At 28.8% G+C, this 25,846-nt stretch overlaps 1 protein-coding gene and 1 long non-coding RNA gene across 2 annotated transcripts in view; one reads left to right on the top strand and one right to left on the bottom strand.

Moving 5' to 3' along the window:
• PIG-V (phosphatidylinositol glycan anchor biosynthesis class V) overlaps window positions 1-25,846 on the bottom strand; it is a 190,782-nt gene that overhangs the window by 31,412 nt on the left and 133,524 nt on the right. The window lies entirely within an intron of this gene.
• LOC135960423 (uncharacterized) lies at window positions 9,230-10,054 on the top strand. The gene is made up of 3 exons (XR_010576577.1): window positions 9,230-9,355; window positions 9,451-9,591; window positions 9,665-10,054. It is a non-coding gene; the product is annotated as an uncharacterized LOC135960423 (long non-coding RNA).

Genomic DNA, 25,846 nt, shown 5'->3' on the forward strand with positions numbered 1-25,846 from the left:
CATCAAAGAGTGATTTTTGAGGATGCTTGGATCTCATGTGAATTGGTATCGCCTCCAATTCTACAATACTCATTCATTCAGAAATGGGACGCTATATTCGTGCTTGGTGGATTGAATAAATGACAACTAATTTGACCTGTTAAAGTTCGGAAGTCCCTATGGATATCTTATTGAAATTAGGAGCATAAATAAAGTTAAATAAAAATCAGCTGTTCTGAAATAACTTTATGTCATGTACATAGGTATTAGATTTGAAAAATCTTTAAAAAGTGGCAATAACGATTGTGAATAAAAGCGGGACAATCCAGTAAAAATTGGAACATTTGAAAACACTAATATGATTACATATCTGTTACTTCTGAGTTGTCATCAGAGAAACCAACCCAACTTCAGCATAATGGATTCGGGAGACTATTCAAAGGCCTGTCAGAAAAATACATACAAATACATACGATATTTATAGGAACGCAGTTAACTTAGCAGTGAATATAAAGCACGCCCACCAACTATTGCAAAAGCCAAACAAAAGCTTCCACGGAAAATAAAAGTCCAGCAAGTCAAAAGGACCAGCATTCAGGAGTTGAGCCCTACTCATGCAAAGCATTGTGTTGGAACTAGGAAAATTGGTTATGTGAGGGAGAAAAGAATGAGTAGTGTTTGTGGATATTCGATTTGAACTTTTCTACATTCAAAATGACAGGAAACCCTTCAGCGAGAAATTTGTTCCACATACGGACCGTATGGCTAAAGAACGAATTTTCGCCGTAATGTGTTGTGCGGTCCACCGGCCAATCTACCATAAAGGGATGTGTCCTGGATGCAAAACGTGTATTACGTAAAAATCAGCGGGTATCAGGAACAAGTTCCCTAATTTCATCAGAACACATTTCATTGTGGTACCGATATAACAATGAAACGCTGCCCACTTTGCGTCGGTGATCCAGAGAATCACTAGAGTTGGATACCCTACTCTAACCAATGATCACGAAGCTCCAAAATATACTTTAAAGCATACATGGGAGTTGTATTCCATTTTTGGTCGAATGTAGGTGATGTAAATAGTGAGAAGATCAGATTGAGTCAAGTAATTCCTACACCGTTTCAGAAACCGAAACACTTGACACTTGAAAAATGTGTTTAGACCAGCGGACATCACATTGTATTCAGATGCCCAGAACATCAAGAATGTTTGAATATTTACACCACCCATAAATACAGATGAAGCGACATGGTCAGTCGTTCGTTTTTGTGTCAACATGCATTTTGCGTGCATTGAAAGTGACCCTATTCGCACGAGCTCATTAAGATATTTTCAGAAGGTCCCGATTAAGGGAATCATTCCTCAATCACTGGCAGGCTTGGTCTATAACTGAATGAATATGAATGGCAAAAAATGTTTTGATAGGTTTTCAAGTTTCACGTAAAAGGTCGTTTAGAAAAATACGGTAGATTAGGGGAACGGAGAACGGAGCCTTGTGGTACCCCTGAATTTATTTTGAACCAGTTTGATGAGATCCCATCTTTAACAGCTCGAGAGATGTTAAAAGCAATAAGATTTGATAAAAGTGCACAATTCCACACTCTATCGAACGCCTTGGAAATATCTAGAACAACCACTTTACTTTCGACAAAACGGTGAATGGCACGACAGCATTTTTCAGATGGGAAGTCTAGCAAGTCTTCCGTAAAGAGTCCTCTACGAAATCCATACTGGCGGTTGTTAAGTAAATTGTTGGATTCCATACTCCATACATAACACCATACTCTCCATAACTTTGGAAAGTGCAGAACAAATTGCTATTTGACGGTAATTTTCAGAGTTATTAGCCTCTCCCTTTTTAGGAATTTGGTTGACATTAGCAAACTTCCAACATAGAGGAAATATGAAAAGTTTAGCTAATGGATGAACTAACGTCAATGAGCACAGCTTCAGGACCAGCGCTGGTACCATCTGGCCCAGAAGACTTATTTGCTTTGACATCCGATAAAACCCTTTTAGAGTTCTGGAAATGGTTGATCACTTTCCGGCAAGTAAGAATTACTTGCGAATAATTCAGCTAAAGGGCTAGCTTTATCGACCGGGTCAGTGAATGATTGATCATCATTTAAAAGAGTCGGAATTGAGCAATTAGCTTTATCCATTACTCTTAACTAATGAGCAATAAGAACTTTAGTACGAAGGCGTTGCTCTTATTGAGCTTCTTCGCGCCTTAGTACTTTGACTCACGAAGATCTCGCCTTTTGCCGCAGTTTCTGCGTTTTGGTTATTGCTCCATGTTCTAAATGCTTCCTCTCTAGATCTGATTGCTATTTTGCACGTATGATTGAACCAAGCTTTTTGTCTAGGTCTAATCGAAGATTTCTTTGATGGACAGAAAGTCTTCATTTTCGCCATGGCAATGACGGTATAGTCTAGGAAACAAAGTTTCCAATTAAAATGCCGAAATAAATCATTGAGCTCAGTCCAACAAACAGCTACAAAACATATTTTCTGTCTGCGGTAAAGGTCCCAATGACACTATTCACATTTTCTATTGATCTATGAACTGATCTATGAACACATTCAGTTAAAGTGAGCATTATTTTGGAGAACCCTTAACAAAAAATTGGTTTAATATTGTTACGTTTTAACCTTTTCAAAACGTTGGTTTATTTCCTTTAAATAAACCGGATACTTTTGATTGCAAATAAAAGCCGTTTAGTAGTTTGAAAATTGTAACAACTCTTTATTTATTTAAAATGTACAACAGAATTAAATAGTCACTCAATGTTTTTTTATACACGTTTATAAATTCGCAGAAATACAGACACACTTTATAATGTACACGAATTCACTTGAAAAACACAGCACACTTTAAGGCACTCAGTTGATGTTTATTCAAATAGCGTCTCTGATAAACTCACTCACTACTGCAACCTCTGCCACTATTTATAACACTGCCATCTGCACTCTAGATTGCTCTTTAACTGTCTAGAGCTTTCTAATACATACGCCATCTGTGGTGTACTTTCTACAATGTTCTTTAACTGAATATTCGAATTCGAATATACGGTCGCAGCAAACAGCGTTGCCATACTTACGATCAATGGTCAACTGAAAGCTTTTATTCAATGTTAATAATGCCTACAGATATGTTACAGTTTGCTATTACAGCACTGCTATTTCAAAGCATTATGCTTCTTTTAAATCAGCCGTGTTAAAATCGTTATATTTGTATTCAGGTACAATTTCGTAACAATATGTTATTATTGTATATTTATTTCTCTTTTAATTATAATTTATTTAAAATATTTTAGCTCTCACATATATTTTTCAAATTTAACATTAAGTATTCACTTTAACCTCCACTTCACTGTCTTTAAACTTGTTGGTGTTCAGCACAATTTTTCAAACTTATACCAGGATGTGTGTAAAACAGCACATTGAAATATTTAAATGAGGATATTTCAACAACTTCCTTACCATAGAAAAAACAAACTCGCGTTAATACTATTTTAAGAGCAACAGCAAGAGCAACTTAATGTAACAAAAAAGTGGCAATTAATTTGTGTCGCAATGCGTTTATGGTAGTATTTATCATATTTAAGCTTTAAGGATTTAAACAGACATTAATGTTGCCATTTTTTGTAATGTGGTTGTGTTTTATAATAACTATTTATATATTATTTAATGCATAATAATAAAATAATGCAAATTATATAAAAAAAACTTTAATTAAATATGAAAACTGGCAATTAAATATGTATGCCTAAAAGTAGGCAAGTATTATTTGTACATTTTTAATTACTTTAATAAACCACTCTATGGTGTACCACTACCAGTGAGAGAAAGAGAGAGAAAGAGACAGAAAGACCGTTAGTGTTTGAAATTAACAACAACAACAACGAAATTATTTTAATTAAAATTTCCGTGCATTTTTATTTCATTACATGGCTTATTACACTTTTGTGTTAAATCAGCTGGCATATTAATTCATTTAAACAATAGTATTTTGCCATTCACTTTAATTAAAATAAATAAAAATGTGATTTTTCTACAGTTTTTTGGTTTGGCTTTACAACTGCATGCATGCATTAATATTAAAACAATAAATAAATGAAAGGTTTGAAATTTACAAGGATTCATTTTAAATGAACCAAAAATTTAAGAGTGGAAATTTGGAAAGTTTCATGAAAATTATAAAAATAATATGATTTTAATGTTATTCCTCATCCTCTAGCCTTTGCCCCTTAAAAACCTATTTAAATCTCCTAAGACAGGAAATATATGGAAATTTTATTAAAAAAATGTCCAACTGTCATAAAATAACTTAAAAAAAAACACATAAAATAAGAATAAACTGAAACACATGACAACCTGACACAACACGTGTGTATTTGTGGTCAAAAAATAAAAAAAAAAACTGAAATAAAAAGAAAAAGGTAAAGAAAAGTAAAACAGCAGGAAACAGGCTTAAATAAGCCATGACAAAATGTAAGAATTTTTTAAAAAAGATTCAAATGACACAAACCCCAACAGAACGTGACATGTGAATATGTATAATGAAATTAGAAAAAGTTCTACAGTTTTTCAATTTTTGAATTTATTGCAAAATTATGTGTGATTTTTATTCAAAAATAAATTAAATTCTTCGAAATATGTATTTGGAATCAAAACTTTTGCTATTATGAAAGTTTTCTTTTATTTTGTTTGTTGCGAACATGTCACTGTTGTTAATAAACCACTCAGTATGGTGTGTTAATGAAGTTAAATGTGTTTAATTATCTAGTGGCCAATAAATTTGTGTTAAATGTACATGTAATTTGTATTAAATTGTCCATTACAACATGGAAAGTTTTACTTTAAAGTACAAATTTTTAAGGGATGATTGTGTCAGCATCACAACTTTAATTTGTATGTAAAAAATCCAACAAAACTAAAATCGGAAAAAAATTCGTCCAAAAAAATGTTGGCGTTTTTTAAAAATTATACAATTTTGTATATGGAATTTCTCAGAAATTTTAGAATTTAGAGAAATCCAAGAATTGCATTTTCTGTAATTTTACTATTAACTAAAATACTGAAAATTTTCTTTAATTTTTTAGAAAAAAAAGTATAAAATTATTTAAAAGACTTTCTCTAAAAAGTCATGATTTTTTGTTATTTTTATTATGAAACTATGTAGTTGATAGCCCCGGCTTCGCCCGGTAGCATTTACTAATGTTAGTTCTTTAAGTTTCTCCAACCCACGCACACCAGCCTGTTCTTATTTATTTGCAAATAAAATATCTAAATTTGTACTGCATACTTTAGGGAGCTTTTTTTATTACAGTTGAATGGGCTCACAAAAAAAAGAATTTCCGAGTTTTACCCGGAATTTTTGAAAATTTCGAATCGAATAAAAAAAAAAAAATCAGCCAAATCGCTCCAGCCGTTCTCATGTGATGACATTACATACATGGACCCTTTCATTTTTATATATAAAAAAGAAGATATAAAATTTTGAATAACAATTTTAATTATTTAAATAAACTCCATGATTTTTAGCTGGAAAAAAATAATAAATTTTCTTTAATTTATAAATAAAATTAAAATTTCCTATAAGTTTTAAAAAACGCCAAAATTAGCAAGTAAGAGTGCTATATTCGGCTGTGCCGAATCTTATATACCCTTCACCAAATTATACTTCAAAATAAAAATTTGAAATATTTTTAGGTAAACAAAATTTTTTTTCCAAAGTTCTTTTTTTTTAATTTTTTGGAAAAAAAAATTTTCTTATTGTTATTATAAATTTTTTTGTTTTTAAATTTTAAAATTTTTTTTGATGAAAAAAAAAATTCGGGTTCAAAATTTTTTTTTTCGATTTTGACCCATTGTAGGTTCAACTTACTATGAATGGTCTTATATACGTCGTTGCAAATGTCTTTGAAATATCTATCATTAGATATCCATATTGTCTATATTAATGGCTTAGTAATCCAGATATAGGTCAAAAATTGGTCAAAAATTGAGGTTGTCTTGGTTTTTTCCTCATATCTCAGCCATTTTTATACCGATTTTGCTGATTTTAAATAGCAAACTTCTCGAAAGCATGTCTGACAGAATTATTGAAGATTTGGATCCCGAAGATATCTGGGGTCTTCAGAAAATTGATTTCAACAGACAGACAGACGGATAGACGGACAGATCGACTCCGCTATCTATAAGGATCCAGAATATATATACTTTATAGGGTCGGAAATGAAAAATGTAAAATTACAAACGGAATGACAAACTTATATATCACACTTCTCAAAAACGACAAACTTTTTCAAGCAACTTTGAAAAAACGCCTGAATTATTTAAGCAAAATGTCTATATTCCATTAAAATAATACAAATTTCTTTAATTTATAAATAAAATTAAAATTTCCTATAAATTTCTTATAAAAATTTAAATTTAAAAAAACGCCAAAATTAATTAAGCGATTTTTCCAAAAAATTATTCTATGTTCTATGAGAAAAATTCTATGAAAAAAATACAAATTCTAATTTATTTCAATTAAAAATAAATTGTATACAAAAAACGCCAACATTTTTCAAGCAACTTTGTAAAAACGCCAAAATTATTTAACAGATTTTTCCAAAAAATTCCGATGTTCTATGAGAAAAATTCGAATTCGAATAAATTTCATATTAAAAATAAATTGTATACAAATAACGACAACCTTTTTCAAGCAACTTTGAAAAAACGCCTGAATTATTTAAGCGATTTTTCCAAAAAAAAATATCTATATTCTATGGAAAAAATACAAATTTCTTTAATTTATAAATAAAATTAAAAAGTCCTATAAAAATTTAAAGTTAAAAAACGCCAAAATTAAGCGATTTTTTTATATTTTTATTATGAAATACAAAATTTTGAATAAGAATTTTAATCATTTAAAGAACTCCATGATTTAACTGGAAAAAAATAATAAATTTTCTTTAATTTATAAATAAAATTAAAATTTCCTATATGTTTAAAAAAACGCCAAAATTATTTAAGCGATTTTTTCAAAAAATTTCGATGTTCTATGAGAAAAATTCGAATTCGAATAAATTTCAAATTCCCAACATTTTTAACAGAATTTTGAAAAAACGCCAAAATTATTTAAGCGATTTTGCCAAAAAAAATTTATAATTGAAAAATTACAAATTCTAATAAATTCCGTATTGAAAATAAATTGTATACAAAAAACACCAACATTTTTAAAGCATTCAAAGTTGCTTTAAAATCGCCAAAATTATTAAATTATTTAAGCGATTTTTCCAAAAAAAAATGTCTATGTTCTCTGAAAAAAATTCGAATTCTAGTAAATTTCGTATTAAAAATAAATTGTATACAAAAAACGCTAATTCTTTCAAACAGATTTGAAAAATCGCCAAAATTATTTAAGCGATTTTTCCAACAAATTTCTATATTCTGTGAAAAAAAAACAAATTCTAATAAATTTCACATTAAAAATAAATTGTATACAAAAAACGGCGACCTTTTTCAACCAATTTTAAAAGACGCCAATATTATTTAAGCGAATTTTCCAAAAAAATGTCTATGTTCTAAATATCATATTCAAAATAAATTGTATACATAAAACGCCAACATTTTTCAAAAAAGTTTTTAAAAAACGCCTAAATTATTTATGCTATTTTTACATAAAAATTGTCTACATATAAAAAAAAATATAAATTTTCTTTAATTTATAAATAAAATTAAAATTTTCTATTTCTATTTCTCATAAAAAGTAAAAGTTAAAAAAACCGCCAAAATTATTTAAGTGATTTTTCCAAAAAAATGTCTTATTCTATGAAAAAAATACAAATTCTAATAAATTTCATATTAAAAATAAATTGTATAAAAAAAACTGCAACATTTTTCAAACAGTTTTAAAAAACGTCTAAATTATTTAAGCGATTTGTCCAAAAAAAAAAAATATCTATATTCTATGAGAAAAATTCGAATTCTAGTAAATTTCATATTAAAAATAAATTGTATACAAAAAACGCCAATTCTTTCAAACAGATTTGAAAAAACGCCAAAATTATTTAAGTGATTTTTTCAAAAAATTTCTATTTTCTATGAAAAAAAAAACAAATTCTAATAAATTTCACATTAAAAATAAATTATATATAAAAAACGCCAAACTTTTTCTAGCAACTTTGAAAAAACACCAAAATTATTTAAGCGATTTTTCCAACAAAATGTCTATGTTCTCTGAGAAGAATTCAAATTTTCTTTAATTTATAAATAAAATTAATTTTTTTTTATAAATTTCTTATTTCTTAAAAAAACGCCAAAATTATTTAAGTGATTTTTCCAAAAAAAATGTCTATGTTCTCTGAGAAGAATTCAAATTCTAGTAAATATCATATTCAAAATAAATTGTATTCATAAAACGCCAAAAGTTTTTAAAAAATGCATAAATTATTTAACCGATTTTTCCAAAAAAATTTTGATATTCTATGAAAAAACTACAAATTCTAATAAATTGCATATTAAAAATAAATTGTACATAAAAGAACGCCAACATTTTTAAAAAAAACATCTAAATTATTTAAGCGATTTTTCCAAAAAAATGTCTTATTCTATGAAAAAATATAAATTCTATAAATGTCGTATTAAAAATAAATTGTATACAAAAACGCGAACTTTTTTCAAAAATATTTGAAAAAACGTAAAAATTATTTAAGCGATTTTTCCAAACAAAATTTCTGTATTCTATGAAAAAAAACCAATTCTAATAAATTTCATTAAAAATAAATTGTATACAAAAACATTCAAAATTTTTCATCCAATTTTGAAAAACGCGATTTTTCCAAAAAAAAAATCTATGAAAAAAATACAAATTCTTATAAATTTCATATTAAAAATAAATTGTATACAGAAAACTGCAACATTTTTCAAACAGTTTTAAAAAACGTCTAAATTATTTAAGCGATTTTTACAAAAAAAAAAATATCTATATTCTATGAGAAAAATTTGAATTCTAGTAAATTTCATATTAAAAATAAATTGTATATAAAAAACGCCAAAATTTTTCAAACTATTTTAAAACCCATTTTTTCCAAAAAAATATGTTCTATGAAAATAAAAAAAATTCTAATAAATTTCGTATTAAAAATAAATTGTATACAAAAAACGCCAATTCTTTCAAACAGATTTGAAAAAACGCCAAAATTATTTAAGCGATTTTTCCAAAAAAGTCTATGTTCTATGAAAAAATAATACAAATTCTAATAAATTTCATATTAAAAATAAATTGTATACAAAAAATGCCAACATTTTTCAAACAATTTTGAAAAAAAACGCAAAAATTTCAATTTAATTTTTCAATTAAAGCAAATGAAAATGTTCCAAGTTTGTGCAAAATTATGCCTTAGATTTAATGAATGCAGCCAATTGTTTTGAATTAAAACTTTAACATCTTCTTTATCTCAATATTTGTCTTATAGATTATTTGAATCAATCAACATATAATCAAGATACAAGAAACAAAATTATATGTATTTCAATCCATACATTTCAAGAAACTCACCAAATCATCCTTTATTTTCAGCCATGGTATAGTTGGCGGATAGTATTTTAAAGCCTCCGTAAGTAGCCAATGTAATGTTACCTTTACAAAATAAATAAGAACATATTTTATTTATTTTGATATCGGAAAAGGGCCTGGAACATTGTCCCAACAGAACGCCAATTTTGATAAAATAATTTAATCATTTGAACGTGTTATTGAACGCTATAACCGTCCATGGCGATTTGACAAATCAAACTGAATAAATGACAGTCAATTCGCCGCATAAATCATCAACAATGTGGCCGCTATTAACTGCCAAAGTTCGGAGGTCTCTTTTGGAGGAGCCTTTATAAAGAATTTCTATTCAAGCTAAAATTTAACTGAATAGAGAGGCTAAATTGAGATTCAATAGAGACTTGCAATTGAAACAATATTTATGATTTTATTTCCATTTATACTTGTGGTACCTTTGTGTGCCTGTCTGTCTGTCCCTCAACATGACTGTTTCAAAAATTAATAAAATAAACATTGATTTTTGGGTTCCCAAACAATAAAAAACAAAAAACTTTTTATTTTATGATTATTTTTACTATTGTTTGTTATTATTATAATAGGTAATGTTATTATTTCTGTTTACATTTAGTATAAACAATAAATCTAAATTGCCTGCAAGGTGCAAATTTAATTTAAACATGTAACATTTGGTTGGGAATTGTCTCATTAAAATAAAAAAAAAAATATCAAAAACCTTTTTTTACCAATAACAACATTTATATAAAACAAGGCAAATTAACATACTTTTATTTTGGGTTGAGGAATTGTTCAAGTGTTCCTTTTTAAATTATTTGAAACAAAAATTAAACATTATTTTATATTTCGAACAAAATTGGCAAAAAGGACCAAAAGGATGAGCCTTACACAACACATACGACTTTCATTTTTGTTTATTATTGAACAAAAAAAATCATGAAAAATGTGTAACAATAAAAGTTTGGGTTTGGGTTTTGTTGGGGGATTTCCCCTACTCCCTGTGTTAAATCCCTGGTTTCATTAAATATTTGCTGTAGTCGCTCTTATCGCTTAATGAACTACATTATAACACAGCCAGCAATAAATGGGAAAGGGCCCCAGAGTTATAATGTGGTGAATGTGTCAGTTTTATCATTGTGTTGCTGAAATTAACCTTTTGTTACGGACATAAAGATAACATCCGTTTTAAATTTGAATTTCTCTTTTATATTTTCTGTTTTCTGTGTGTTTTTTTTTTGGCAAAAGAAAATGATATTTTTTAATAATCTTTATGAGTTTTAAAGTAAACGTTGTTTGCGATTTGTCAAGGTTTTTAAGTAGGCTAGAAGTTGTTTCGTTAGCATCCAATATTATGCCCTCCAGGGAGAGACAGATAACAATTTGTATAAAGGAATCTTTAAAAAATTAATGTTTTCTGGTGACTTGAAATATTATTGAAAAGATATGTGTAACAAACATATTTTAAAGTAAAGTGAAATTTATTTAAAATACATAATGATGAGCGCTTTAAATATGCTACATCCATTAGTCGATTTTAAAGAAAACCCTTGTGACTTTCCTATATTTGTTTAAATTAATATTATTGTATCAATTTCTATATCGATTGCATATAAAATGCAGTAAAATTTTATGGAAAATTACGAATTTCGTTAAATGACAATAACAATATGTAATAATAATTACAATGAACAATATCTTAACACATCAATACTTTAAGATATTGGTAACAAACGTGAACAACATGCGTATGAGGAGCAGCAGAACGCAGAAAACCATTAAAATGAAATGCACATGGGATAGTGAACTAAAAAAGTGTACGAATACTATATAAAAACTTAACTAACTAGTTCTAGTTCTGTTCCTAGTTGTGTTCATAGTTCTATTCCTAGTTCTGTTCCTAGTTCTGTTCTAGTTCTGTTCTAGTTCTGTTCTAGTTCTGTTCTAGTTCTGTTCTAGTTCTGTTCTAGTTCTGTTCCTAGTTCTGTTCCTAGTTCTGTTCCTAGTTCTGTTCCTAGTTCTGTTCCTAGTTCTGTTCCTAGTTCTGTTCCTAGTTCTGTTCCTAGTTCTGTTCCCAGTTCTGTTCTAGTTCTGTTCTAGTTCTGTTCTAGTTCTGTTCTAGTTCTGTTCTAGTTCTGTTCTAGTTCTGTTCTAGTTCTGTTCTAGTTCTGTTCTAGTTCTGTTCTAGTTCTGTTCTAGTTCTGTTCTAGTTCTGTTCTAGTTCTGTTCTAGTTCTGTTCTAGTTCTGTTCTAGTTCTGTTCTAGTTCTGTTCTAGTTCTGTTCTAGTTCTGTTCTAGTTCTGTTCTAGTTCTGTTCTAGTTCTGTTCTAGTTCTGTTCTAGTTCTGTTCTAGTTCTGTTCTAGTTCTGTTCTAGTTCTGTTCTAGTTCTGTTCTAGTTCTGTTCTAGTTCTGTTCTAGTTCTGTTCTAGTTCTGTTCTAGTTCTGTTCTAGTTCTGTTCTAGTTCTGTTCTAGTTCTGTTCTAGTTCTGTTCTAGTTCTGTTCTAGTTCTGTTCTAGTTCTGTTCTAGTTCTGTTCTAGTTCTGTTCTAGTTCTGTTCTAGTTCTGTTCTAGTTCTGTTCTAGTTCTGTTCTAGTTCTGTTCTAGTTCTGTTCTAGTTCTGTTCTAGTTCTGTTCTAGTTCTGTTCTAGTTCTGTTCTAGTTCTGTTCTAGTTCTGTTCTAGTTTTAGTTCTGTTCTAGTTCTGTTCTAGTTCTGTTCTAGTTCTGTTCTAGTTCTGTTCTAGTTCTGTTCTAGTTCTGTTCTAGTTCTGTTCTAGTTCTGTTCTGTTCTAGTTCTGTTCTAGTTCTGTTCTAGTTCTGTTCTAGTTCTGTTCTAGTTCTGTTCTAGTTCTGTTCTAGTTCTGTTCTAGTTCTGTTCTAGTTCTGTTCTAGTTCTGTTCTAGTTCTGTTCTAGTTCTGTTCTAGTTCTGTTCTAGTTCTGTTCTAGTTCTGTTCTAGTTCTGTTCTAGTTCTGTTCTAGTTCTGTTCTAGTTCTGTTCTAGTTCTGTTCTAGTTCTGTTCTAGTTCTGTTCTAGTTCTGTTCTAGTTCTGTTCTAGTTCTGTTCTAGTTCTGTTCTAGTTCTGTTCTAGTTCTGTTCTAGTTCTGTTCTAGTTCTGTTCTAGTTCTGTTCTAGTTCTGTTCTAGTTCTGTTCTAGTTCTGTTCTAGTTCTGTTCTAGTTCTGTTCTAGTTCTGTTCTAGTTCTGTTCTAGTTCTGTTCTAGTTCTGTTCTAGTTCTGTTCTAGTTCTGTTCTAGTTCTGTTCTAGTTCTGTTCTAGTTCTGTTCTAGTTCTGTTCTAGTTCTGTTCTAGTTCTGTTCTAGTTCTGTTCTAGTTCTGTTCTAGTTCTGTTCTAGTTCTGTTCTAGTTCTGTTCTAGTTCTGTTCTAGTTCTGTTCTAGTTCTGTTCTAGTTCTGTTCTAGTTCTGTTCTAGTTCTGTTCTAGTTCTGTTCTAGTTCTGTTCTAGTTCTGTTCTAGTTCTGTTCTAGTTCTGTTCTAGTTCTGTTCTAGTTCTGTTCTAGTTCTGTTCTAGTTCTGTTCTAGTTCTGTTCTAGTTCTGTTCTAGTTCTGTTCTAGTTCTGTTCTAGTTCTGTTCTAGTTCTGTTCTAGTTCTGTTCTAGTTCTGTTCTAGTTCTGTTCTAGTTCTGTTCTAGTTCTGTTCTAGTTCTGTTCTAGTTCTGTTCTAGTTCTGTTCTAGTTCTGTTCTAGTTCTGTTCTAGTTCTGTTCTAGTTCTGTTCTAGTTCTGTTCTAGTTCTGTTCTAGTTCTGTTCTAGTTCTGTTCTAGTTCTGTTCTAGTTCTAGTTCTGTTCTAGTTCTGTTCTAGTTCTGTTCTAGTTCTGTTCTAGTTCTGTTCTAGTTCTGTTCTAATTTATTATTTTCATTTTAAAAATTAAAAACGAATACTTTTACCAACCACTGCATATGATTTCACACAAATATGATTACAGCACATATCGTTACACATTATCATTTTCGTTGCGCCTGATTTTTCCTCTGAAATGTTCAAATAAGTAGAAAACTACATACACCAACCACATACAAATACAGATAAAAAAAATTCCAACATCTGCACATTCATACATGTTTACTTTTCAATATGGAGAGATTGTGGGTGGCAGCAGCAAACAGCAAACCAGAAACGGAATAAAGGAAAAAAATTGTACCAAAAATTCCCACTACTAAAAGCGAATTTACAATGCGGTGGTTGGGTGTGGCTCACTTGTAACAATTGGAAATTGAACATTGTAACCAACTACATGAATTGCAGTGGAAATTTTCTTTTTTGGGTAAAAGAAAATTCACAGCAAAAGTAGAAAATCACACATACAAAGTTGTTTGCAATTTGATGCTTTAAAGTGGGGTACAAGTAGTTGTACCTATTTACAAGAAAGTACTAGACATTTGCAACACATTTTTTTTGGTAAAATACTTGTACAAACACTTATGTAAGTTTGAATGTATTTTTGTATGTAAGTGTATTGGAATGAAAGTATATTGCAATATCTAACTACGAAGCCATAACAATTGTCATTTGTTGGTGAGGACAAGCAGAATGGGTAATTTTAAGTGGGTATATTAAGTTCCTTGGAGTTGTTAAATCTTTAGAATTTTTCTATAGTCTTTAGACTAAGGAATTAGTCTCTAAATTATAGATCAGTCTTTAGTCTCTAGACTATATATCAGTCTTTAGTCACTTGACTATAGATGAGTATTTAGTCTCTTGCTTATAGATCAGTCTTTATTCTCTAGACTATAGACCAGTATTTAGTCTCTTGCCTACAGATCAGTTCTTAGTCTTTTTACTATAGATCAATCTTTAGTATCTTGACTATAGATCAGTATTTAGTCTCTAGACTATAGATCAGTCTTTAGTCTCTAGACTAGAGATCAGTCTTTAGTTTCTAGACTATAGATAAGTCATTAGTCTTTTGACTATAGATCAGTCTTTATTCTCTAGACTATCGATCAGTCTTTAGTCTCTTGACTACATATAGATCAGTCTTTAGTCTCTTGACTATTGATCAGTTTTTAGTCTCTTGCCTATAGATCGATCTTTAGTCTCTAGACTATAGATCAGTCTTTAGTCTCTAGACTATTGATCAGTCTTTAGTCTCTAGACTATTGATCAGTCTTTAGTCTCTTGCCTATAGATCAATCTTTAGTCTCTAGACTATAGATCAATCTTTAGTCTCTAGACTATAGATCAGTCTTTAGTTTCTTGACTATAGATCAGTCTTTAGTCTCTTGACTATAGATCAGTCTTTAGTCTCTTGACTATAGTTCAGTCTTTAGTCTCTAGACTCTAGATCAGCCTTTAGTCTCTAGACTATAGATCAGTAGAGACTTTAGTCTCTTGCCTGTAGAACAGTTGTTAGTCTCTTGCCCAGTGTATAATCTTTAGTAAGAAAAACACGTACGTAGTTTCAACTTCTGATCGTCCTTGCCTCTTAATTTTCTCAAATTTTTGTACCATCACGAAAAAAAAAACTTCAAATGCAGCCACACATTTAAGCAATGTGAAATGTTTTAACATTAAACGTAAAAAAAGATGACATACATGGCAAAAATACAGAAAAACTATCTACTTATAACTGCATTGACTTGGAACGTTGCAAGAGTACATGTATTCATGCTTGAATTGTAGGTACAATGTAATCTAAAAGTGGGTGTGTAACTTTAAAGGAAGGAAATAAAGAAACTTCCACCATGTACCAAACATTTTTTTTTTATTTCTTTTCGATTTTCTTAAATTAGTTTGTTCGTGACATCGAATTGATGGTATATTTTTGTCATTTAATGCTGTTTTTGAAATTGTTACAAATATAGTTTAAAATCGAATTGTAATGCCACGTATAAATATAAATTTATATACTAAACACATATTATAGTCAACAAGGTATTTGAAAATGTTATAAAATCGAATTTGAGAAACATAACTTAAAGATGAAAATCATTTTCAATCATTACCATTTTAAAAATGTTATCCAAATTATCTTCAATTGCAAGAATTTTCTTTTTTTTTTCCTTCAAATGTCAAAACAAACAGTTTTTCTGAACTTTAAATTACATTCTTCTTTTTTTTTCTATTTCATCTTCGTACTAGTTAAAATTCGCCTAGAAACTTTATCAATATTTGCTTCATCCGTATTTAATTAGTTTTTTTTTCGTTGCTGTGCTATTTTTCTATTGCTCATTTTTAAAACTTATAGTACTTCAACTTGCCATCGATAGTTGCGAACGGAAAAACAAGTTTTGAAAGCAACAAACAAAAAAAGAGGAAAACTTTTGCTTCATTTAATTTTTTTTTAAGCAAACAGCGATTAAAACCATACAACTGCTTGAGGGGGAAAACGACATTGAAAATAATGCTGCCAGTATTAATAGTTAGAAAACTGAAGTAGCTAATGTTAACGACTGGGGCAATAGTAAAACTTTAATGCCCTAAAGTTCCTTTGAAAGAAATTATAGTCTAAACTATAAAGCAGTAATCTATAGTATTTAGGCTACAGAATAATCTATAGTCTCTAGACTGTATTGTCCAACTGTAGATCAGTCTTTAGTTACTAGACTACAGTTCAGTCTTTAGGCTCTAGACTATAGATCAGTCTTTAGGCTCTAGACTATATATTCGACTTTAGTCTCTTGTCTACAGATCAGTCTTTAGTCTCTAGACTATAGATCAGTCTATAGAATATAGATCAGTATGTATTCTCTAGACTATAGATCAGTCTTATGTCTCTTGACTATAGATCAGTCTTTAGTCTCATGACAGTAGATCAGTCTTTAGTCTCTAGATTGAAGATCAGTTTTTGGTCCCTAGACTGTAGATCAGCCTTTATTCTCTAGACTATAGATAAGTCTTTAGTCTGTTGACTGTAGATTATTCTTTAGTTTGTTGACTATAGATCAGTATTTAGTCTCTTGACAGTAGATCAGTCTTTAGACTGCAGATCAGTTTTTATTCTCTTGACTACAGATTATTCTTTAGTCTCTCAGTAGATCAGTCTTTAGTCTCTTGACTGTAGATCAGGTTTTAGTCTCTAGACTGAAGATCAGTTTTTGGTCTCTAGACTTTAGATCAGTCTTTAGTCTCATGACAGTAGATCAGTCTTTAGTATCTAGACTGAAGATCAGTTTTTGATCTCTAGATTATAGATCAGTTTTTATTCTCTAGACCATAGATCAGTCTTATGTGTCTTGACTATAGATCAGTCTTTAGTCTCATGACAGTAGATCAGTTTTTAGTCTGTTGACTATAGATCAGTATTTAGTCTCTTGACAGTAGATCAGTCTTTAGACTGTAGATCAGTCTTTATTCTCTTGACTACAGATTATTCTTTAGTCTCTTGACAGTAGATCAGTCTTTAGTCTCTTGACAGTAGATCAGTCTTTAGTCTCTTGACTGTAGATCAGTTTTTAGTCTCTAGACTATAGATCAGTCTTTAGTCTCTAGACTATAGGTCAGTCTTTAGTCTTTGGACTATAGATCAGTCTTTAGACTATAGATCAGTCTTTAGACTATAGATCAGTCTTTAGTCTATTTACTGTAGAACAGTCTTATATAGTACAGATCAGTCTATATTCTCTAGACTATAGATCAGTCTTTAGTCTGTTGACTATAGATTATTCTTTAGTCTCTTGACTATAGATCTTCTCTTATGTCTTATGTCTCTTGATTATAGATCTGTATTTAGTCTCTTGACTATAGATCAGTATTTAGTCTCTTGACAGTAGATCAGTCTTTAGTCTGTAGATCAGTATTTATTCTCTTGACTACAGATTATTCTTTAGTCTCTTGACAGTAGATCAGTCTTTAGTCTCTTGACTGTAGATCAGTTTTTAGTCTCTAGACTATAGATCAGTCTTTAGTCTCTAGACTACAGATCAATCATTAGTCTCTAGAGTCTAGACTATAGATCAGCCTTGAGTCTCTTGACTATGGATCAGTCTTTAGTCTGAAGACTATAGATCAGTCTTTAGTCTCTCGAATATAGATTAGTCTTTATTCTCTAGACTATAGATCAGTCATTAGTCTCTAGACTATAGATCAGTCTTTAGACTATAGATCAGTCTTTAGTCTATTGACTGTAGAACAGTCTTTATTCTCTATAGTACAGATCAGTCTATATTCTCTAGACTCTAGATCAGTCCTTAGTCTCTAGACTATAGATCAGTAGCTAGTGTCCAGACTACTGATCACTCTATAGTGTCTTGACTAGCTATCAGTGCAGTCTCTAGACATAAATCTTTCGAGTACATATATTATGCGCATTTGATAAATGTATCTTTCTAATTACCTATGGCTAGCGGCTTATCAATTAAAAGAGGATATAAATAAAAACTCAATCCAAAAAACTTCATTAAACTTAGGAGAAACATGTTTCCAACTTTTATGCGTATGTCGTTTATGCGAAACAATTAGTTTTGTTGTTACAAGAATTTCTATTTCTTTGGTTTAACAAGTAAATGTAATTAATTAGGAAAAGTAAGGCAAAAGAAAAACACAACAAATGTATCAAGTTAAATCCTCTATCCACCATATACACGAGTACTGGTTAATGAACAAGAATTTACCTTAAAATTTAATACGACAGACTACATAAATGTGCTGTTATTAGAGGAAAATAACAAATGTCTTGCTTTATAATAGAGAACTTGAGGGTAAAACATTGATTGTTATCTGGGAAATTAAAAGCTACACATACGTACATACATAAATTGTATGTTTATGAGTGTGTGGGTAAATTGTATGCATGTACTTCTTACTAATTTAAATCAAAGGCAGGGTGTGTGTTAGTACTTTCCAGCAGACATATGTATGTTTTACTTTAAATTGGTATGAACTTGTATTGTTCACTTTAGTATGACTACAATAGATTTAACGATTTTTCATTATGTCACCTTTACTAAATGTTTTTGTATACCTAAGTACTTGTTTGAGGTTCCAGTTACATTTAACTGTATATAAATTAGACCGGCTTTAAAAATATAGATTTGCTTTGCATTATTAGCTAAAACTAGCTATTGTAAATTTTAAGTGCAATCGATTAACTAGAACCTGTGCCAGAAAAACTAGAAAATCAATAAAAAGAAAATCCGTTTAAAAAGTGGTGCCTTTCTAACCCTTTGGTAAAATTGAGGGTGAAACATGTAGCATATTTTTGGGGTTTTAGGGCAACATTATTTGAAAAGAACACATTATACAATTTCCAAACTTTGGTTTTATCAAAAAGAAATACCAAGAAGGCATCATTTATGCCAGAAAAGAAAAAGCCATAAGTATTTTTTAAGGTCTAGACTAATATAAATACATATGTATGTTGGGATTTACATACATATACAATCTTAGTAGGTATGAATTTGTATGTTCTTTCACTTGAATTTTGTTTGTATTTTCATTTCAGTACAAGTCGTAATACTTGAATTTGAGCATATATGTATGTACATAAGTATAGATTAAATTATCAAGAACCTAATGATGTCAACCAAACTACTTTTGCTGTTGTACAATATTTTACTATTTTAATCTGATTTTTGGGGGGTTTTAAAGGGAAAGTCTTCTTATAGGGATTTTTTTCTTATACTGCACAGAGCACAGTGCCCTTTAAACATATAAAATTTCAAAACTTTTTAAAAAACTTTAAAAACACACATACTTTATGGTTTTATAAAGACTATAGATAAGTCTATAGTCTAAAGGCTATAGAGCAGTCTAAAGACTCTAAATCAGTCTATAGTCTAAAGACTATAGATCAGTCTATAGTCTAAAGACTATAGATCAGTCTATAGTCTAAAGACTATAGATCAGTCTATAGTCTAAAGACTATAGCCTAAAGACTATAGATCAGTCTATAGTCTATAGTCCAAACACTATAGATCATTCTATAGTCTAAAGACTATAGATCATTCTATAGTCTAAAGACTATAGATCAGTCTATAGTCTAAAGACAATAGGTCAGTCTATAGTCTAAAGACTATAGATCAGTCTATAGTCTAAAGACTATAGATCAGTCTATAGTCTAAAGACTATAGTCTAAAGACTATAGATCAGTCTATAGTCTAAAGACTATAGATCAGTCTATAGTCTAAAGACTATAGATCAGTCTATAGTCTAAAGACTATAGATCAGTCTATAGTCTAAAGACTATAGATCAGTCTATAGTCTAAAAATTATAGATCAGTCTATAGTCTAAAGGCTATAGAGCAGTCTAAAGACTCTAAATCAGTCTATAGTCTAAAGACTATAGATCAGACTATAGATCATTCTATAGTCTAAAGATTATAGATCAGTCTATAGTCTAAAGACTATAGATCAGTCTATAGTCTAAAGACTATAGATCAGTCTATAGTCTAAAGACTATAGATCAGTCTATAGTCTAAAGACTATAGATCAGTCTATAGTCTAAAGATTATAGATCAGTCTATAATCTAAAGACTATAGATCAGTCTATAGTCTAAAGACTATAGATCAGTCTATAGTCTAAAGACTATAGATCAGTCTATAGTCTACAGACTGTAGATCAGACTATAGTCTAAAGACTGTAGATCAGACTATAGTCTAATGACTGTAGATCAGACTATAGTCTAAAGACTGTAGATCAGACTATAGTCTAAAGACTGTAGACCAGTCTATAGTCTAAAGACTATAGATCAGTCTATAGTCTAAAGACTATAGATCAGTCTATAGTCTAAAGACTATAGATCAGTCTATAGTCTAAAGACTATCCATCAGTCTATAGTCTAAAGACTATAGATCAGTCTATAGTCTAAAGACTATAGTCTAAAGACTATAGATCAGTCTATAGTCTAAAGATTATAGATCAGTCTATAGTCTAAAGACTATAGATCAGTCTATAGTCTAAAGACTATAGATCAGTCTATAGTCTATAGTCTAAAGACTATAGATCAGTCTATAGTCTAAAGACTATAGTCTAAAGACTATCGATCAGTCTATAGTCTAAAGACTATAGTCTAAAGACTATATATCAGTCTATAGTCTAAAGACTATAGATCAGTCTATAGTCTAAAGACTATAGATCAGTCTATAGTCTAAAGACTATAGATCAGTCCATAGTCTAAAGATTATAGATCAGTCTATAGTCTAAAGACTATAGATCAATCTATAGTCTAAAGACTATAGATCAGTCTATAGTCTAAAGACTATAGATCAGTCTATAGTCTAAAGACTATAAATCAGTCTATAGTCTAAAGACTATAGATCAGTCTATAGTCTAAAGACTACAGATCAGTCTATAGTCTAAAGATTATTGATCAGTCTATAGTCTAAAGACTATAGATCAGTCTATAGTCTAAAGACTACAGAGCAGTCTATAGTCTAAAGACTATAGATCAGTCAATAGTCTAAAGACTATAGATCAGTCGATAGTCTAAAGACTATAGATCAGTCGATAGTCGAAAGACTATACATCAGTCTATAGTCTAAAGCCTATAGATCAGTCTATAGTCTAAAGACTATTAATCAGATTATACTTCAAAATAAAAATTTTAAATATATTTAGGTAAACAAAATTTTTTTTTCCAAAGTTGTTTTTTTAATTTTTTGTAAAAATTTTTTTTTTTTTTTTTTTAAATTTTTTTTTTAATATTTAGCGAAAAAAAATCTTTTGGTGAAAAAAAAAATTCGGGTTAAAAAATATTTTTTTGTTGCAAAGCTCTTTGAAATATCTATCATTAGATATCCATATTGTTTATATTAATGACTTAGTAATCCAGATATAGGTCAAAAATAGGTCAAAAATCGAGGTTGTCCTGGTTTTTTCCTTATAACTCAGCCATTTGTGGACCGATTTTCTCGATTTTAAATAGCAACCGAGCCGGAAGAATTCCGAGATATTGGTATATGAATCGTGTATGTATTTGGGGGCTTCGGAAAGTTGATTTCAGCAGACAGACGGAGAGACAGACAGACTGACATGGCTTAATCGACTCCGCTATCTATAAGGATCCAGAATATATATGCTTTATAGGGTCGGAAAATTATATTGTGGAAATTACAAACGGATTGATAAACTTATATATACCCTTCTCACGATGGTGAAGGGTATAAAAACTAAAGGAATTAATTGTTTTGGGCCATAAACTATTAAATTATTATAAACTAAAGCATACTTTTAGGCAGTTTTAAAAAAATTATTTCTAAATTTATTTCGAAGTTTTTTGCGATTTTGATCTTGAAGATGAAGTTTGTTTGATTTTATATGTTCACAATTTTTGTTCTTTATAACAAGGACTACAACTTTGTCTCAGAGAGTAAATCAAAATTCCGAACTGTTTGCAAGATATGAGCCTGAGAAAATTATTACTTTTGTTTTGCAAAAATTACACCAAGGCCCCAAATGTTTGAGGGCGTATATGGTTATATTTCCATGACTCAAAAAATTAAAAACAGTGTAATTGCTGCACCCTTTTACGCCACACTGTTCCTCGATAAAGCTAATTTAATTGAATATACCAACAGACATGTCTGCAATCAACTAAATCCAACAGTAATACATTTAAAAAAAAAGTCAACAAAATCTACAACTACACTAGATAGATAATTGTTAGCTACGATAGGTAGGATTTGTACAATTTATTGACAATTTCGTATTGATTAAAATAATTACCAAAATAAATAAAATAGTGACAAGAAAAAATGCTTAAATTAAGGTGATGAAAATTGTATGTAATTTTCCAAATACCCCGGGGGGGGGGCGAAATAATTGACAAAAATACAAGTGGGGATTTGAATTTAAATATGTTAGTAAAAAAGTTGGAAGACTTATTGAAGAAAATTTATAAAATTTTATACTCTTAACCACACATGCTTGACAGTTGGTTTAAATTATATTAGTAGGGGGAAAATAATATTTTTCAAGTTTTCTTAACAACTTAATTTTGGGTTTAATTTTCAGTTTTAGCGGTTTTCTTTGTGTAATCTTTGCTGAAAAAGTTTTTATTTCTTTCATTTCAAATAAATGTGACACTTTCAAATGAGTCTGCCAAAAAAGCCAAACAACCAAGAGAATGAATGGAATAGAAAACCAAAAGGAAGCAAAGGGAAATGGAAGAAAAATATGTATAAATATATAGTCAAAGATAGAAGATATTTGTTTAACAAAAAAAGCTTTATTGTAGCTAACATTTCAAATAGACAAATATATTTGAAGAGACAGTCTATAAGAGAAAGTTACCGCGTTTTTTTTATGTTTGGGGAACACCAACAACTTAATCATCATAAAACCTCAAAAAGTTGTTTTATTTTTCGGGTATTTTTTAAATAAAATGTTACAAAGATTTGAATATATTGTTCTGCAGTAATATATTTGAATTTGTAACTTTATTTTGTGTTTTTGGATGAGTTTTTTTAAGAGAAGCCAAACAAATTGTGTCACTGTATTAAAAAAAAATAGCTGAACATACTTGACATACAAGTGATTTATTTGGCCATTTTATTTGGAATTCATATAATACGAACATAAGTTAAATTGAATTGTACTGTAGCTGTGAGAATTCCCCGAGAGTTTATACATTTTATTTAACAATGTGATATTTTGTAATTTATTTCAACAAGATTTTTCAGATTCCATTTAAATATTATTTTTATGTCGTAATTTGAATTAAAAAATAATTATGTTTTCTTAAAACCACCTGGTTTTTTTTAAATATTTTATAATCCCTGCGTATGAGTTATAATTAATTTTTTTAATGAAATTAATATTACTCATACGCAGCATGTTCATGCTCAGCTTTATTAAAATCCTATTATTATGTATGATTGCATATATAGATAGAAATAATAATATTTTTTTTAAGCTAAAATACCGGGAAATATTTAATAATACTGTACAGTTTTATGTAGATATTTTGGAAATTAATTTCGAATTTTTCGAACATCTCAGAAAACCTCAAAAGTATTTTTTTTAAATCAACATTTTTGAAAATATGATTATATACATAGTTTAGTTTTTTTTATTATCATTTTTAGCTATATTCGAATTTTCGAAATTAATTTCGAATTTTTCGAACATCTCTCAAAACCTCCAAAATCGTTGTTTTAAATCAAAAATTTAATGAAAATCTTATTCTACATACAATTTATCTTTTCTTAAGGTGTTTAATAAATTTTTAGCTATATTCGAATTTTCGAAATTAAGTTCAAAATTCTTTTAAATCAAAAATTTCATGACATTTTTCTTCTATACACAATTTAGCTTTTTTTTAAGGTGAAATTAAATCGAAATTAAATCCGAATTTTTCGAACATCTATAAAAATTTCCAAAATCTTGATTTGAAATCAAAAATTTAATGAAATTACTCTTCTACACACAATTTAGATTTTTTTAAAGGTGTTTAAGTCATTTTTGCTATATTTGAATTTTTCGAAATTAAGATCGAATTTTTCGAACATCTCTCAAAACCTCCAAAATCGTTGTATTAAATCAAAAATTTATTGAAATTACTTTTCTACACACAATTTAGATTTTTTAAATGTGTTTAACTCATTTTTAGCTATATTTGAATTTTTCGAAATTAAGATCGAATTTTTCGAACATCTCTCAAAATCTCCAAAATCATGGTTTGAAATCAAAAACTTAATGAAATTTTTATTCTACATACAATTTAGATTTTTTAAGATGTTAAACACATTTTTAGCTATATTTGAATATTCGAAATTAAGTTCGAATTTTTCGAAAATTATCAGAACATCCAAAATCATTGTTTTAAATCAAAAATTTAATGAAATTTTTCTTCTACACACAATTTAGATTTCTTAAAGGTGTTTAACTTATTTTTAGCTATATTCGAATTTTCGAAATTAAGTTCAAAATTCTTGTTTTAAATCAAAAATTTCATGACATTTTTCTTCTATACACAATTTAGTTTTTTTTAAGGTGTTAAACACAAGTTAGATTTTTTAAGATATTAAACACATTTTTAGCTATATTCGAATTTTCGAAATTAATTTCGAATTTTTCGAACATTAACAGAACATCCAAAATCGTTGTTTTAAATCCAAAATTTAATGAAATTATTCTTCTACACGCAATTTGGCTTTTTTAAGGTGTTAAACTTATTATTAGTCATATTCGAATTTTCGAAATTAAGTTCGAATTTTTCGAACATCTCTCAAAACCTTTTAAATCAAAATTTAATGAAATTACTCTTCTACATACAATTTCTTTTAGGTAAGTTGTTTAACTAATTTTTAGCTATATTCGAATTTTCGAAATTAAGATCGAATTTTTCGAACATCTCTGAAAACCTCCAAAAAACTTGTTTTCAATGAAAAATGTAATAAAATTCTTCTTCTACACATAATTTAACTTTTTTAAGGTGTTTATTGCATTAGTAGCTATATTCGAATTTTCGAAATTAAGTTCGAATTTTTCGAACCATCTAAAAAAAACTCAAACTATTTATTTATATATAAACAATTTAATGAAACTAGACTTCTATGCTCAATTTAAGACGATTTACTAACTTTGAGTTATATTCGAATTTTTCGAAATTAAGTTCGAATTTTTCGAACATATGAAAACCTTCCAAAATCATTGTTTTCAATCAAAAATTTAATGAAATTGTTATTCTACATACAATTTATCTTTTTTAAGATGTTAAACACATTTTTAGCAATATTTAAATTTTCGAAATTAAGTTCGAATTTTTCGAACATCTTTCAAAACCTCCAGAATCGTTGTTTTAAAACAAAAATTTAATGAAATTATTATTCTACATACAATTTAGCTTTTTGTAAGGTGTTTAACTAATTTGTAGCTATATTCGAATTTTCAAAATTAAGTTCGAATTTTTCGAACATCTCTAAAAACCTCCAAAATTGTTGTTTTAAAACAAAAAAATTAATGAAATTATTCTTCTACATACAATTTAGCTTTTTGTAAGGTGTTTAACTAATTTTTAGCTATATTCGAATTTTCGAAATTAAGTTCGAATTTTTCGAACATCTTAAAAAAATTAATAATATTTATTTTAAATAAAAAATTTTATGAAATTATACTTCTACTCACAATTTTACTGCGATTTTCGCATTTTTAGCTATATTCGAATTTTCGAAAGTAAGTTCGAATTTTTCGAACATCTCTAAAAACCTTTTAAAGCTTTGTTTTAATTAAAAATTTAATGAAATTACTATTCTATACACAATTTACCTTTTTTTACGGCGTTTAAATAATTTTTTAGCTATATTCGAATTTTGAAAATTAAGTTCGAATTTTTCGAAGATCTGCAAAACACTCTAAAATTGCTATTTTAAATCATAAATTGAATGGAATTACAATAATTTAA

The sequence above is a fragment of the Calliphora vicina genome, chromosome 5 (genome assembly GCF_958450345.1).
Source record: "Calliphora vicina chromosome 5, idCalVici1.1, whole genome shotgun sequence".
NCBI classification, from domain to species: Eukaryota; Metazoa; Arthropoda; class Insecta; order Diptera; family Calliphoridae; genus Calliphora; species Calliphora vicina.